Below are 11,962 nucleotides of genomic sequence, written 5' to 3'. Positions count from 1 at the left end.
GAAAACAGAGAGCAGTAGCTTATTTCTGGCTGGCTATGTAAGGCTCTAATCCAAAGTATTCACAAATATATGTAAAAACAGCATTAACTGACTCAACTGGACCTAGACATCCTCAGTAACTAGCTCTTCTACTATTCCTTAGTAGGCCACAAAACTTTCATACATAAACTGGAAAGTCTAAACTGCACCATAGTAAATGATAAAGAAGAAAATGAGATGATTTGTTACAAGGTGCCTAAGCGCTCCCCAGTTTTAAGATGTATTCTCCGAGGCCCTATTACTGCTACCACTAAGCCTGCAAATGCTACTTCACTGAGCTTTTCCCCCATGCATGTGACAAATTCTCTTTTCCGTTCTAGAATTTTTCTCAGTTTTCCTCAGCTAATCCTGAATACAGTATGTTTCTTGGAAACATTTCTATATTGTTTCTCACCCTATCTCCCCTGAATTGTTTCAGTATGGAATGCTATGGAGCCCTTTAGAATAGTTTTCAACATGGTAAGAAGTTTATTTTCTGTATGCTGTCTTCAGCTTTTCCACAAGCTTCTGAATTATGTCTAGTACCTTGTGGCTGACAGTGTGCCTTCACTTCTCTGAAATAATCTTGTAAGAAACATTGTCCATACCTTTAGAAGACATATAATTTCACCTTTAACCCACCATTTTAATAACACAGCAAAAAGTTAAGTAGGAAAGTTAGCCTGAGTCATCAGCATGTCCAGAGTCTTGTAGCTATTCAACGTGCTGATGATTTCATGGTAATTACCTGTGTGTCTATTTTAGCCTATAGTACATATAAGACAGCTGCTGTGGTAAGCAATTCCAAATATTTACTTTATTACTGAGCATGAATGTAAACAGTAACTGTCAAGTAGCACTTTAATGCACTGTAAATCCACACTCAAGCTTGTCTTGTGGAAACTTGTACAAGCCTATAGTCAAATTGTAATAATTAGTGAAGTAAAATTTCCCTTTGCAGAAGCCATCCTAGTTAAACTCAGTTACATAAACATCAACTCAGCATTTAATAACTGTTTTAAACTATTACTTGTAGCGTTTTGTAAGTAGCTGTATCAGGCATACATGCCTGTATTCTGCAAAAACCTGTAGGTCTTCCTCACATTCCCCTTTATAGATATAAGATTTGCTACTTACTAGTGCTCTGGTATCGTAGCTTACTCTAAGGAGATAAACCTGAAGGGTTACAAGCTGTTCAGGAAAGATAGGGTGTGAAGGCAAGTAGGAGAGCTTGTACACTGTGAAAAGGAGTGCCTTGAGTGCATGGAGCTTTACCTTGGGACAGCTGATGAACCCATGGAGAGTGTGGATAAGGACCAGAGAACAGACCAGTGCAGTTGATGTCATGGTTAGGTGTGTGCTACTGTTAGCGGTCGCAGTCGCGAATAGAACAGATCTACACACAGCAGATAAGCAGGCACTTCTTTATTCCAGTGCTGGGGAACACGGGGGATAACTCCGCCAAAGACGTGTTCAGCAACAGATACAAAACACCACATATTTATACACTTTTTCAGCACAGTCATGGTTACAGAGTCATGGTTACGTAGTCATGGTTACAGAGTCATTTTAACTCAAGATCCATAACCAGTACCCATTGTTTTGATTCAGAGTCCATAACAATTCCAGTAGTGATTAAGGCAAACACCATACTAGTTATCTGTTCCTAAGGGCCTCAACATACCTTATATTGTCACAGCTGCTATAACTCCATTTTAAATCAAGGTCATTTTTTAAACTAAAATCGAAATAATATTCTAGGATTCAAACTATTTTATTAAGGCATTTGCAACACTACCAGATCACCTGATAAAAAGAGGCAGATCAATCCTTCTTCAAGCACCATGCCCTAAGATCTCTTCTGCAGTTGAGAGATCTTCCAGTGATGAGAACTATGTTGAGGTTTTTTTCTCTTCCTGGGAGAATCTGATTCCAGATGCAGATATTAACATATTTTTCAAAATCTATTTTGATCTAAGTGAAATATATGAATCAAATTAATGTGAAATCAAATCAATTCTGACTCTTGCTAACCATCTTTTGTACGTGTGTCACTAGACTTGGGGCAGTCTGAGATCACAAGGCATGGAAGATCCTAGTTGGTCCATTCTGACCGGTAGCCACCTAAAAGACCTCGTTGTGGATGAGTGTTCCTGCACCCTTCCAAACCCTTCTGCCCTGTGCCGTTTAGGTTAGAGAGATTACAGCTCCACGCCCTTGCCCTAGAAAGCCATCATGCACACAGTCCTGGCTGCAAGAGGGACCAAGAAAAGCAGTGCCTCTTCGACTGTCCCTTGCTCTCCACCCAGACTGGCCGCAGGGGCGAGTTGCTCCTACCAAAGCGGGGGTGCAACCGCGCCGCCGCTGCCTCCCGGGAGGGGCACCGGGGCTGCGCCCCCACGGCCCCGCGCCCCCACGGCCCCGCGCCCCCACGGCCCCGCCGGGCGGGACTGGCCGAAGGGGGGAGCTGGCTAGGCTGGCAGGGCTCGCCGTTCCGCCCCCGCGGGGCAGCCCGCCTCCTCCCATTATGCCACTAGTGCTCGAAACAAAGTTGAGAAAGTTGTTTCAACTTTTCCGTGGTCTTACTTCCCCCCCCGAGGCGCGGGCAGGCGGGGGAGAGCTGCACCGGCCAGCGCACAGGGCTCCTATCGCGTTTTCGCCTGAGCGCCTGCGGGAAGAGGCGGCAGGTGAGTCGGGGGGAAAATACCGGGGGTCAAAAGAATCGGGGAGGAAAAAGAAGAGGACCGTGCACAGCCCGGTCATTCTCCTACTGAACCTGCTGGCGGAAAGGCACCCGCGGCCGCTGCTGCACCCTTCTTGGCTGACCCCCGGCGCCTCAGCAGCGCTAGCCTGTCGCAAGCTGTGCGCCCTGCGCGGGGCTGCCCGCCAGCGAACATCGCCTCCGCGGGCGCTGCGGCGCAGGGAAGGGGCTGGGCAGATTGAGGGCAGCCGGCCGGGGATGGCCGGTGCTAGGCCATGTCTCGTCCCAGCTGGCCATCGGCGTCCCTGGCTCCTCCCGGCGTGGGGAACCGCAGCCTGCGGCAGGTCGTGCCGGGGGGAAGCTGGGAAAAGTCACGGGTGGGGGGGGGAGCAGCCCTGGCTGCCGGTTTGTGCGGGGCAGCACCGCTGGCAGCGGCGCAGGGCCCCAAAGCTCCTTTGAGGGTCGCACGCTGCGTTCGCAGCTCCGGGCCCTTTCGTTAACCCTCAGCTCGCTCGTAGGCTGTAAAGCAGCAGGATTAGAACAGCAGCGGTTGCCAAACAAGCTGCTCCTGCTTCCGCATCCCCTGCCGGCTGAGGTAAACACGAGCAAGTTGCTTAAACCCACCCTGCCTCGCTTCCTTCCTCAGCACAGCGCTGGTACCGGCGCTGGAGCAACAGGGGGTGAGAAGTTTGCGTTCCGAACTTAAGCTGAGTGTGAGGCCTCATGGCTTCTACACAGACAATATTTCATAACTGTGGTGTCTGAAAGGGCTGATGACTGATAGTCTTTGTATTTGCACTTCTGCATTCCTCACATGGTAAGGCCAACAGACAGTGTCACAGAGAAATCACTTTATGTCCTGGTTACTTCAGGAGCTGCACAGTTGGTTGACAGTGTACATTTCCCTGCAATAGAAAAGATAATTGAGTTTGTGGCTGGTGACTGCCTTCAGGGTGGGAAGAAGCCCACCAAGTACTTAGTGAAGATGAAGGCAGTGCTTTTACTGATGGTTGTAAAAATTACTCTTGCGTTCCTGTGCAATAGTTTGGTGTCAGGCTTGCACTGCTGTAGCACTAGTGTTGGATCTGATTTAGTTTTCTGTCTTTCCCAGTACTGAATGCTTACTGTAAATGACAACTACAAAAGAAATTTACTGCTACCAGGTTAATAGATTTCTTAGTATATACCAATAGAACAGATTATGGCTGCATGTAATGAAACTCAGGTAGTGTCACGATTGGGAGAATGGTGAAATCCCTCTGGAACACTGACTAATTTAACATACTTTTCTTAGTTGTAATTTTGTGGTTTTCAACAATAGTTTCCAGGTTAGTTTCACTTTTCTTTTTAGATGTCATATATGAATTATTCTGATGCACTGGTAAAAGTTTATTGGTTGTCTGTAGGATGTCCTAAGGACTGTTATCAGATCCCCAAATTTATCATTAAGGACTTCAGTATTGTACAAAAGGTAGCTGTTACACCCCAAAGAGTGAAAATTGAATGTCGATCTTCTCTATACTACATTTTCATCTTTCTTGACATCAAGACAAGAAATCAAAAGTCAGTGTTTTGAGTACAAAGAGCAGATGTATTTCTGTGAATGGATTAAGTAGAAAATGAGATTTAGGGAAATAATGGTTTACAGTCTCCTGGTCTGCCAGTGTCCTGGTTCAGGCTGGAATAGAGTTCACGTTCACTTTTGGTCGCTGTAGGAGTGCTGATGGCACACTGAGATTTCAGGGACTCTCCAGCTCCAAGAAGCAGGGAGGGAACACAGCTGGAGCACCTGGCCTGGATTGGCCGATAGTTTATGTTGTGACATTATGCTCACCATATAAAGGAAGGAGTGGGCAGGAAGGGGTGGGTGCTCTCACGGGGGGGTGGGGGGGGGGGGGTGGGGTGGGGTGGGGGGGGTGGTGTTGCCATGGTGTCTGTGTGTTTTGGGATCACTAGCTGTGAGCGGGTGGGGTGTCGGTTGGCAGGTGGTGAGCAATTGCATTGTACATTACCCGTTTATACTGTCACCGTATTATTTTATTACTCTTATTAAATTGTTTTTATCTCAACCTGTGAGTCTCCCTTTGCCCCTTCAATTCCCTCCCCATTCCCAAGTGGGGGAGGGTGGGAGAGCAGCTGCGTGGTGTTTGGCTGCCGATCAGGCTCAAACCACAACAACCAGCTCTTGGAGATTTAAGTTCACTGCTGCTGAAATGAAGGAGGTTCAGTATGAGACACCATTACTCTACAAGCTTTTCTTGTGGTTTCTTCAGTCCACACAGGATGCATGTACTGCTTCTAACACATCTCTTTTCCTCCTGTCAACTGACAAATTATATACTGTCATGATTTTTCAGATGGGTAAATGCTGGCCATATGGAGGGTTAAAGGATATAGTCGTCTGCCCAGATTTCCTCTCTATCATTTGCTCATTTGCAGTATAAGTACGTATGAATGCATAGTTTCACATGAGTAATACATCTTTAGGGTTTTATTTCTCATGTTAAAAATGTAGATTTAATCAAGTTCAAGTTAAAACTGATGTAAAAACATAATTGATTCCACTGTCCATGACTTAGCCATGCAGACGGAAATGCCTATGTGTTGTGGTTTGGGCCTGGTCAGCAACCAACCCCCGCAGCTGGTCACCCTCCCTTCCCCCTCCCCACCTGGGAATGGGGGACGGGATTAGAGGGGTGAAGGGAGACTCGCAGGCTGAGACAGGAACAGTTTAATAATGGCAATAAAACGAGAACAATGATGATGATAGGGGGAAAAAAAAAGAAATATATAACCAGGCAATGTACAGCATAATTGCTCACCACCCGCTGACCAATCCCCAGCCTGTTCCCGGCCAGCGACCCCGAGATACCAAGATCCCACAATTGCAATCCCAGAAGCGAGAGAGAGCTCCTTCCCAACCACCCCTCCTCTATACAGTGAGCATGACATTCCACCATATGGAATATTTCACTGGCCAGTTAGGGTCTGGTGCTCTGTCTGTGCTCCCTCCCTGCTCCCTGTGCCCTTGCGCACGGGCAGGACATGGGGAGTCGGAGAGTCCTTGAAGTCTCAGTAGCAGCTGAAAACATCAGTGTGCTGTCAGCATTCTTCTCATACCAAACCCAAAGCTAAATCCAAAACACAGCACTCATCTAGTCCCTGAAAAGGAATATTAACTCTATTTCAGCCCAAACCAAGACAGTATGTCAAAAAACTGACTGAAACTCAGAGACTTTGGAGCTTTCCAGACAATGATCTAACCAGGTTAGATTTAATTTTTATCCTAAGAGAAAACAATAAAATTGTTGATAAATATTTGCCTGCGTTTCTAGGCACCAGTGCCCTTTTCTGGGGTAATTATTCCCAGTTGTCACGGCTTAAGTCTGGCTGGCAGCCAAACACCATGAAGCTACTATTTCACTCTCTCCCACCCTCCGGGGGATGGCGGTGAGAGTTGGAGGTGTAAGGGTAAGGAGACTCATAGGTTGAGATAAAAATAATTTAATAATTGAAATAAAATAAAAATTATGAAAATAATAGTAATAATAGAAAATACAGACAGGCAATGCACAGTGTAATTGTTCACCACCCGCTGACTGATGCCCAGCCCATTCCTAGCTAGTGATCCCAGAGAAGAGAGAATCCTGAAACCACAGTCCCGAAAACCCAAGCGGAGCTTCCTGATCAACCCTTATCTATATACTGATCATGACATCAGATGATATGGAATATTCCATTGGCCAATTTGAAGAAAAAAGGATCCCCATAATCGACTGCATCTCCTCCCATGTATATATATTGGGTCCCAAAAATTGATCAATCTCCTCCGACAGCCCCACAGCATCCTCTAATAACTTCCTCATTTCTTATACGCCCTCACTTCTACATTAGTGAGCGGCACATCCACAAATCCCATCCCCCCTTGAGTTCCAGCCGCTGGGACTTCCCACGAGGGATTAACCCCAGCCTCCCCGTGCTCCCTTAAACGATTCCCCCCCCCTTCGTTGCTGCCCGGTTTTAGGTCTGATATTAACAACAGGGGCCTCCTCACCCGCATCTTCCTCCTCACCCACATCTTCCTGCTGCACCCCTTGATTTCCTAGGTGTGCCGGGTTATATGGGGGGGGGTAAATTATCCAAAGGGTCCCATCTCCTTCCCTTCCTTTCCCTTTCACCTTCTTCAACCTCCTCCTCCTGCTTCAATTAAAAAAAAAAAAAAAAAAATCCCAAATCTCCGCAACCCCTTCCAACATGAGGCATATTAACTTTCTTCTTGATTAAATGGTTCCTTTGAATTAACAAATATTAAGAACTTAACAAATCCAATCCTCTTCTGATCCATATTTTGGCCAATACATCAAATCTTTCCTGATAGGTCCTTTAGTCCATTTAAACATACAATAATTTACCATCTTGATTTTACTCTTTCCTCTGATATATGGGCTGTAATCCCAATTTGCTATTTTTTTTTTTTTTTCCAGCGCTAGGCTTTCCCACCCCCTGTTCCCCCTTTTTTTTTTTTTTTTTTTTTTTTTTTCTCCTTCTTTTTCCTCCCAGCCTTTCCCTAAAGGACTGTGTGTGACATGGCAATCCTTGGCTCCCTATTACCCTGGGAACTCAACTATCCAGCTCCTAGTTTCTTGTTCACTCAACTAGACTAACTGAAGTGTCTTGTTTCCCCTTCCCTCCCGGGGGAGCCGTTCACTCCTTTTCCCTCGCTTCGTCTCTTCACCGGCCGTCCCCTTCGCGGGAGCACGGACCCGCGGTTACAAAGACTCCACAACCACTTCGCCAGTGCGACCTAGGCCTCGCGTCTCACACACACACACCTTTCAGTCCTCCCCCCAGCCCGCCAGCCGGGCCCTCCTTACAGTCCCCTTTTCGTTGCCCGGGTCTTGTGCACGAGGTGTAACGGCTGCCGCGGTCTCCAGGGAGCCCTAACCCCCTCTTTGGCCCACGAGTCCCCCGCCGGGATCGTCACCGTCGACCTCCGATGGCGCCGGAGGGAACCGAAGAGACCCCTGAACTCAGCGGGGCGCGCCTTCCCTTCAGGGCCCTCCGGCCCCACGGCGGCGAGGCTTCTGTCCTCCCGGACGAGCCCCCAGTTGTGAGAAACAAGCCCACGTATAGATAAAAAAAGTTTTATTGGGGACAAAGTCAGTGGAGCAAAGAATACAGGGCTGGGCGCAATGGCAGGCCCTCTGGAGCCAAAGGGGCTCCCTGTTATTGTATAAACCGTTACATGTTCATCTACCCTAATACATATGCATCACTACTCTAAGGATAGGGAGGGAATATTACAATTAGTTCCGAGAAATCATTAACATACCCCCCACCCCAAATTTCTCCCGTCGCGCCTGCGCAGTGCTCCCTGGGGGTCGTGGGCAGGGGGCTGCAGATGAAGGCCCGTAGTCTTCTTCACCGTGTTCGCTCGCTGACCCTTCCTTCTGCGCCAACTCAGTCCTGTGGTCACGTACACCTTGTCCTTCAGGTCTGGGCTAATTTGCAGCTCCTTTGTCTTTCTGGCTCAGCGGTTTCAGTTCCTCTCTTACCTCAAGGACAAGGGATACCAGGGATGGCCCGTCCTGTTCTTTCTCAGTCCACTGCAAAGGAGTTACCGCCCTGTGATATGGACCATCTGGTGAGCATCCCAAGGGGGGGGGGGCTGTTGGGTTGTTGTTTCCTCAGATCAATTCCCCCCCTTCTCTTTTCCCACTAGTAAATTCTTTTACTTTTCTTAAAATTTGGATCGTTGTACTAATAATAGCTTTAGCCTAACTCAATAAAAGTAATTGTTTAATTACTTTTAGCAAAAGCAAAATTCTTCTATTATTTATCACAAGACGAAGCGAGTGAAAAGGAGTGAACGGCTCCCCCGGGAGGAAAAGGGGAAACAAGACACTTCAGTTATCTAGTTGAGTGAACAAGATACTAGGAGCTAGACAGTTGAGTTCCCAGGGTAATAGGGAGCCAAGGATTGCCATTTCCCATACAGTCCATTAGGGAAAGGCTAAAAAAAAAAAAAAAAAAAAGGACAGAGGGAGGGAAAGCCTAGCCCTGGAGAGGAAGGGAACAAGAAATTACCAGGTGTTATTCCATGGGACAGTCCATTAGGAGTAATTATGCTATGTTTGAATGGACTAAAGGACCTACCAAGGAAGATTCAGTGTAATGGCCAAAGTATGTATCAGAAGAGGATTGAATTTGTCAAATTCTTAATATTTACGTTAATTCAGAGGAACCATTTAATCAAGAAGCGAGTGAATATGCCTCCTGTTGGAGGGGATTGTGAAGATTTGGGATTTTGTAAGCTGAAGCAGGGGAAGCAGGTTGAAGAAGGTGAGAGAAAAGAAGGAAGGGAGATGGGACCCTTTGGATAACCTTCCCCCCCCCATATAACCCGGTACAGCCAGAAAATCAAGGGGTGTAGTAGGAAGATGCAGGTGAGGAGGCCTCTGTTGTTAATATCAGACTTGAAACCCGGCAGCAACGAAGGGGGAGGAATCAGTTAAGGGCTATAGAAAGGCAACAGGGGGAGGCTCGGGTTTATCCCTTGTGAGAAGTTCCAATGTCAGGAATTCAAGGGGAGGGAGGATTTGTGAATGTGCTGCTCACTAATGTAGAAGTGGGGTCATATAATTAAAAAATGAAGTTATTAGAGGATCCTGTGGGGCTGTTGGAAGAGGTTAAATATTTGGGACATTTGATGAACGAGGGGAAGCGTAAAATAAACCCTGATAGAATTATGGGAGTAGTTTCTTTGCCACTGCCTAAGATTAGAAAATTGCTAGGACTCTTGGGTTATTGTAGGTTGTGGATTGAAGGATATACGCAAAGTGTTAGATTTTTATATGAAAAATTGTTAGAAGAAGGGCCAGTCTGTTGGGCAGAGACAGAAAAGAAACAATTAGAGGAGCTGAAAAATAAGTTAATTACAGCTCCAGTATTGGAGCTTCCATCTTTACACAAACCATTTTACTTGTTTATAAATGCAGAGAATGGAGTGGCTCATGGAGTGTTGGCTGAAGGTTGGGGAAGGCAAAAGAAACCAGTGGCTTATCTCTCAAAACTGTTAGATTCTGTGAGTTGAGGGTGGCTGACCTGTATACAGTCAGTAGCTGCCATGGCGATTTTCATAGAGGGAAGTAGAAAATTAATGTTTGGAAACACTATCATTGTTCATACTCCACACTCAGTGAGGAGCGTATTGAGACAGAAAGCTAGAAGGTGGTTAACAGACTCAAGGATGTTGAAATATGAAGCAATACTGATGGATCAGATAGATCTCATGTTAGTGACAAATAAAAACATTAATCACTCACAAAATCTATATGGGGAGGATGTTCAGGAACCAGAACATGACTGTTTGCATTTTATTAATTATCAAACAAAACTAAGATTTGTTAGATGAACCTTTCCCCAATGAGGAAAAACTATTTATTGATGGGTCCTCTCGATGCCTAGAAGGGAAAAGAATATCAGGTTATGCAATTATCAATGGGCAGAAAATGGTAGTGTTAGAAAAAGTGAAATTACCTGCTGGGTGGTCAGCACAAGTCTGTGAACTCTATGCCCTGAAACAGGAATTGATATATTTTAAAGATAAAGAAGGGACAGTGTACACAGACTCAAAGTATGCATTTAGAGTGGGCCACACATTTGGAAAAATCTGGGAAGAGGCTTATAAATACAAAAGGGAAGGAGCTAGTACACAAGCAGCTGATCAGAGAAGTTTTAGAAGCCCTGAAGCTCCTCGCATAAATTGCAGTTGTTCATGTGAGAGGACATCAGAGCGGAGCATCAGTGGAAATAAGGGGGGAAAAATTTAGCAGATCAAGCAGCCAGGGAAACAGCTACAGAGTCATCATCAGTAGTTTTATTGGTAGTAACGCTGGGGGATTATGAGAATTTAGTCCCAAATTTCACAGAAGAAGAGGAGAAGGATATACTTAAAATAGGGGGTAAAAAAGATCCAGTAGGAAAATGGACTTTACCAGACGGAAGGCAGATGTTAAACAAAACGTTATCACGAGAAATTCTGTCATTAATGCATCAGAAAACACACTGAGGAACGCAAGCACTTTGTGATCATTTTCTTAGACAACACGGGTGTATAGGAATATACACGGTGGCTAAACAACTAGTTGACAGATGTCTGATTTGTCAAAAAGTGAACAAACAGGTAATGAGAGGAGAGGTGGCTGGGGGACGGGAGCTAGCCATACAGCCTTTTCAAAGTCTCCAGGTAGACTTCACAGAGCTACCTCAAATACAAGGGTGGAAGTATTTGTTGGTATTAGTAGATCACTTAACTCATTGGGTGGAAGCAATCCCCATGCCAAGGGCAACCGCAAGCATGGTATCCAAGGTGTTGTTGGAAAACATTATCCCCAGATACGGATTAATAGAAAGAATAGACTTGGACAGAGGAACATATTTCACTTCAAAAATCATACAACAACTATCTGAAGCCTTAGGGATTGAATGAGCATGGCACACCCCATGGCATGGGGAACTTGGATGGGGGGATCCTGACATTGGACTGGGACACAAGTGTATTGGATGCAATATACTTTTTTTTTTTCTTCTTCACATCTTGTGAGAAACAAGCTCACGTATATCAAAAAAATGTTTTATTGGGGACAAAGTCAGTGAAGCAAAGAGTACAGCGCTGGGCGCAATGGCGCAACCTGCCCCAGCAGGGGCTTCTATTTATAGAGCAATTAGGAGATTTCATTGGTTGAGCGAAAATGGTGGTTTTTCTCCTCTTTATACCTGCGCAGCTCCTTTTTCTTTGTTTCTCCAAGGCTGTCTCAGTACTTTTCCACTGCCCTCTGGGGGTGTTGGTGGGGGGACGGGGGGGGGGGGGACGGGGGGGGGGGACGGGGACGGGGACGGGGGGGGCAAAGTCCAGGTTCCTCTTCATCAGGAGTTCTTTGCTTAACCCTTTTCTGCTGGCTTCGGTTCCTGCCCAGCCCCACCCATCCAGGTTCTGCTTTACATGACACCCAACCACAGATCACCGCCCATCCCATTGCTTGCCCAGCTCCCCAAAGTGCCCGACCATATGCCTAATTTGTGATCAAAAAAGGCTTGCTTAACTGTTATAGTTTTAACAACACTAATTTAATAACACCTTTAGCCTAACTCAATAAAAGTAATTGTTTAATTAATTTTAGCGAAAGCAAAATTCTTCTGTTACTTCTCACAGCTTTATTGAAGTAAATGAGGTTTAGGTGG

General features: G+C 45.9%; 1 protein-coding gene across 2 annotated transcripts in view; it reads left to right on the top strand.

Moving 5' to 3' along the window:
* Positions 1-2,593: 2,593 nt before the first annotated feature.
* Positions 2,594-11,962, top strand: part of CRACR2A (calcium release activated channel regulator 2A) — a 73,967-nt gene continuing 64,598 nt past the window's right edge. For both annotated transcript variants that reach the window (XM_042795461.1, XM_042795462.1), the window contains exon 1: positions 2,594-2,705. The gene's annotated coding sequence lies outside the window, so the exon portion shown is untranslated. The remainder of the gene's footprint in view (positions 2,706-11,962) is intronic.

This window comes from Tyto alba, unplaced genomic scaffold, assembly GCF_018691265.1.
Source record: "Tyto alba isolate M040663 unplaced genomic scaffold, T.alba_DEE_v4.0 Super-Scaffold_21, whole genome shotgun sequence".
Taxonomy (NCBI): Eukaryota; Metazoa; Chordata; class Aves; order Strigiformes; family Tytonidae; genus Tyto; species Tyto alba.
Note: the sequence above shows the minus strand (reverse complement) of the source record. Positions and strands in the feature narration are given on the sequence as shown.